This window comes from Rhincodon typus, chromosome 19 (genome assembly GCF_021869965.1).
Source record: "Rhincodon typus isolate 14 chromosome 19, sRhiTyp1.1, whole genome shotgun sequence".
Lineage (NCBI taxonomy): Eukaryota > Metazoa > Chordata > Chondrichthyes > Orectolobiformes > Rhincodontidae > Rhincodon > Rhincodon typus.
In genome coordinates this window covers 8,868,951-8,874,116 of record NC_063350.1, presented here as the reverse complement: position 1 = coordinate 8,874,116, position 5,166 = coordinate 8,868,951, and positions in this window count along the sequence as shown.

The following is a 5,166-nucleotide window of genomic DNA, read 5'->3' as shown; positions in this document are numbered from 1 at the left end:
TGGTTGGTACCAACATGGTGGGTTGAAGGGCGTGCTCCTATGCTGTACTGTTCTGTATTCAATAGCAGAAAAGTTAGAAACACAGGAACAAAACTAAACTATTCCCTCCCTCAAGCCTGTTCCACCATACAATTAAATCCATGGTTGCTCTTATTCCAAGTCCAATCACCAGTCTTAGTTTGTCAATTACCTTGACAAACTTCTTCAAACCATTAACCTTTTTTATTCACATCTGAGTTCCCAAACTGAAGACAAAGCTTCAACATCACTTCAACCCAAGACAGAAAAGCCAATCCGGAGAAGACTTACTACTGCGCCAAACGATATCAATCCCCCTTTGACTTGCCTCCCTCAGCTATGGCATCCAGGGCGCTTTCAGAACAAAGATCAGTCCAGCCTTTATCCTGAGCCTGACTGGACACTAAAACATCCTAAAAGACCCAAACAGAAAGAAAAACCACACAGGAAGTAGCCTGGACCCCTTCAAATGCACAGCTGTTGTTGTTTATGCATTCCATTATCTTGGACTTCCATACCCTGTACTCAATAGCCCAGTTATCGCTGGCAGCCTTCCAACACTACTGGGAAGGGGAACCTCAGAAAATCCCTCTCAGCAACTGTGGGGCAAGCCGAAGATCCCTTCTCTATATGTGGTTGGTCCCAGCGTTGCCAAGATGAACAGTTTTCCATGACCCCGCAGCCTTGATGTTAATCATGTTCAGATCTATGTTTGCTAATGTAGGTGCTATTTACATGAGAAGTAGATTTACCCCATGTCTGAACATAAGTAAAATTAATTACAATGAAAATGAGAAGCCTAGAATCTACTGTGTACAATATTTTCAGGAACTTTCAAGGTGTTTTGAATGAAATTCCTTTTTTTTTTCTAACTGAGACATTAATGGGGTTAGCATTGTCATTGAATTGACACAGGATTTAGGATAAATTAATTCAGGGTTTATAAAATAACACTGCATGGAGGACACAGGTGATAAAACATTAAAAATTTTAAACACCTAAATGGCCAAACTAATTCTTGACCAGGCACTTCATACCTGCCCCCTTGTCTTGGCTTTGTGATTAGAAAACTAAGAATAATCATGTACTGTCTTCAGCAACATACCCCACCCCTAACCACCAACATCACCTCCACAATTGTCATCCCCTTGTCTTTTGGATGATTGATGATGCAGTTCCATGGTAGCAGGAGGCTACTGAATACCTCATTCAAATAATTAAGTCACATGTGAATACCACTGGATCATTGAAACTGATTCTGCTTTCACCTGACACCCTCGTAGGTCAAGTATTTATAAGAGGGAGTGAGGTAATGGTCTTGAAATTGTACTTTGTGTGACTGGCAATGTTCAATGAAGTTAAAGGTTATAAACCCTGTTCCTCTGTCCATAGATGCTGTCTGACTTGCTGAGTACTTCCAGAATGTTCAGTTTTTATCTCAAGTTGCAGAGGGCAACTGGGATTATGAAGCTGAGGATTGGTATGGTGGTTAATGTAACAGCAGGCAACAGGATGGAGTCCAGGCGGCAATGAAGAATGGTATCAGGTTCTGTGTTAGATTTTGCATGTGTAAACTATATCTTCTGCCAAGGAGGGTGACACAATCAGAGACAGTTAATGATTTCAAATGGAGATTAGGCGGGCTTTTGAAGGAAATAAGTTTTCAGGATGACGGATCAGAAGAGGAAGTGGATGGAACTGATTAGGTTGATCTATAAAGAGTCAGCAAGGATTTGATGAGTCGAATGCCCTCCATCCATGCCAAAAGACAAAGTGATGGTTGAATCTTTTAAGGAAGGTCATACCAAGAAGTACGAAGTGAAGTGTTGCTGGCATTAATCGGCATTCTTACCTCACCTGAGGTAAATTGTTGTGAAAATAGTAATTCTTGCATTTGTCCTGATGAGTGCAAGGGGATTTTTTTTGGTAAAATGCCTCTTTTCAGCAGATTCAAGTTAATATGTTAATACTCACCTGATCGAGTTTCAAGTCCAAAGCGAATGAGTAAACAACCAAATTAAATTGACGTGGAACAAATGATTATACGCCGCGTCTCCCTATTCCTCAATAAAACTGTTGGGTAATCTTACGGTTTTAAAAAAAAACTTTAATGCTTCTGAAATGAATTCAGGATCAACACAACAAAAATGTTGTTTAAAAGTGTAGCACACTTGCGATAACAAATAAATCGACGGTTGTTTGCAGAGTAAATATTTATCCAAAATTCCACAATTGTTAGAAATAAGGTTGGAGAGTAGGGGAGATTTTTAGATTCGTTCGCTTTGTTTTCCCACGTGATAAATGCATTTTAAAATAAATCGATTCAGCAAATAAGAAGGGGCAGCGAAATATTCCCATCGTCTCTGCCGTGGCCCAGTTTATAATGCAGGCGCAGGGTTTAGTTCTGCCTGTTTCGTTTGGGAGGAGGTCTGAGACAACAGAAGCTCAGTGTTAATGCACACCTGTGGTCTCAGCGGCAGCGCTTTTTCTCACGGCGGGAAGGCCGAGAAGCAAAACAAGCTGGGAGGTAGTGGGGTGGGAGTCAGCGGCCAGAACTAGGCCATAAAACTGCCAAGAGGCTTCCAACGGCCACCCTCCCAGGACGCTGCTGGGCAGACAAATATTTGCATTGGGTACCCCAATAGCTCTCGCTGGTAAAGAGCGATGAGGCATCTCAGAATGCAATGCTAGTGCGACGGGTTAAACTGCGTTGCATTTCAGAGCCAGACAAATTGTGAACATTTGTACAAATTTAATGCAAGTTTTAATTTGGAAAGTTTATATCGTTGCGTTTCGACGTTAATAGTCCTTTACTAGAGTGAAAAGAAGTAACAATTTTTTTTCAACCATAACATTTTAAGGACTTGGCTAATTAAGTCTCTTGTATGTTTTAATAATTTATTATCTCAAACTTATACCTAGTCCACGATGACACGCATCTGTTTTCCTCGCTTAAATGGACAATATCATAACAGGAAAGAAATTTCCTTTAAATCTATCCTCGCAATTCTTCCAGCCTACTTCGAAAGTTTTTGCACAGTCGATTTATTTCAAGAGCTTTGCTCTCTAAGGATTTTGTTTTGTTAGAATTATTTAAGAACGAGCTGGAGAAAGCGAGAAAGCATAAAATGCTACGCACAGACTTGCTAAAAACACAACGGAGCCGGTTGCTGGGGGTCCGTTCCGGACTTAAAACAAGGAGAATCGAGATTTCTCAACCAATTTATTTTACAATTTGATCTTGTAGAAGCCTGGACAAATTATATATCGAATATTGTTTTTATCAGTTATTTTGCACACCTTCCCTTTAAAGGTCTGTGACTGGGGTGCGGGATTTGTCATTTGATGTGGTCGTTTCGAAGTTTGTACGGCAGCGGTATTCGTGGAGAGTTGGAAATTGCAGGGCACGGGTAGAAATAAATCCAGGTCCGGGCGAACAGTTCGAGGTCCCAGCGCTTCAGCAAAATTTTCAGAAATCCAAAAGCAAAAAAAAAACTCCGGGAAAGCTGTAAGTCTGAACCTGAATTGAAATTATCAGTGGAAAACCCATACACAAGCAAGAAGAATTAATTAAAGCCTTATTTTCAGATACTGATCCGGAATCTGTGCATTTTCCAGTTAATTTAAGGATTCCTCTGTGTTAGTATCTAGTCTCAAACTTCACTGCGCAATGGCACTAAATCTAGATTCTAAATCCGCAAGAGGTTCGCGAGAAAGCTTGGACCGAGATTCTAGGGAGTCAGAATTTTAAAAAATAATCCTTTCCGCTCGCTTTTTCCAGATTAGAGTGAGAATTTCGAATTAAGTAGTATCCGTTCAGAATAGGGTGAAATGAATTTTAATATACAAATTGCATCAGAAAATGAAAGTGGGATTAGGGACTTTAAATCTTTATTGACCAGCCTGGACATGATGGGCCAAACGGCCTCCTTCTGTACTGTAAACGTTTGAATCGATAAAAGGCGTGTTACAGTAGCAATGTCTCCAAAACAGTTGGTCGGAATGATAGAAGTCCTGAATGGTTTAAAAGTCAACAAGTGCAAAGATGTGCAGGCTAGGTAAACTGGCCATGCTAAATTGTCCCGTAGTGTCTGGCGATGTACAGACTACATGGATTAGCCGTAATAAATGTGAAATTACGGGCATAGGGTTGGGGCTCTTGGGAGGGTCGGTGCAGACTCGATGGGCCGAATGATCTCTTTCCGCTCGGTAGGGAACATAGAACAGACCCTTCGGTCCAACTAGTCCAGTCTAACCATGTTCCCAAACCAAACTAGTCCCACTTGTCTGCGTTTGGCCCATCTCCCTCCAAACTTTTTCTATTCGTGTACTTATCCAAATGTATTTTAAATGTAACGCTACCTGCACCCACCACTTCCTCAGGCAGCTCATTCCACATACAAACCACCCTCAATGTAAAACCGTTGTCCCTCATGTCCTTTTTAAATCTTTCTCCTCTCACCTTAAACCTATGCCGTCTAGTTTTGAACTCCCTCTCCCTAAAGAAAAGATCCTTGCTATTTACTTTATCTATGCCTCATGATTTTATAAATCTCTATAAGGTCACCCCTCAACCTCCTACGCTCCAGTGAAAAAAGCCCCAGCCTATCTTATAATTCAAATCTTCCATTCCCAGCAACAACCTTTTCTGAACGCTCTCTAATTTAATAATATCCTTCCTATAGCAGATTTTTTAATTCAATTATTCTATACAGTGCTCAACATACAAGTTACTGACACCCTAATCCGACAGAGAGTAATCACAGTGCTTGTAGTTCAATTTGGCTGTGTGCGCGTGTGTTTGTAGGTGTGAGTAACTGCTTATCTTACATGTATACTTTTTATTGTTGCGATTTTGACATATAATCTCTTGAATGCATCTTGCTCGTAAGATTTGCATTTACTCTCAATCCCGTGGAATTGAAGATAAATTGGGGGCCGGGGTGTTTAGGAATTGGCTGATTTTTGTCATTAAAAGATATTAAGGGGTGAGATACGGTGGATAGAAGCAAGATGATGAGGAAATTTCTTGAATTCCATGTGGAGCGGTTACTCCCACAAGGCGTGTGTGTGATTGTGAATAGGTCCGCGTACGGTGAGCAGGTGGGGGGGGGGGGGGATTCTTGATGTTATCCTCGTTATCGGACC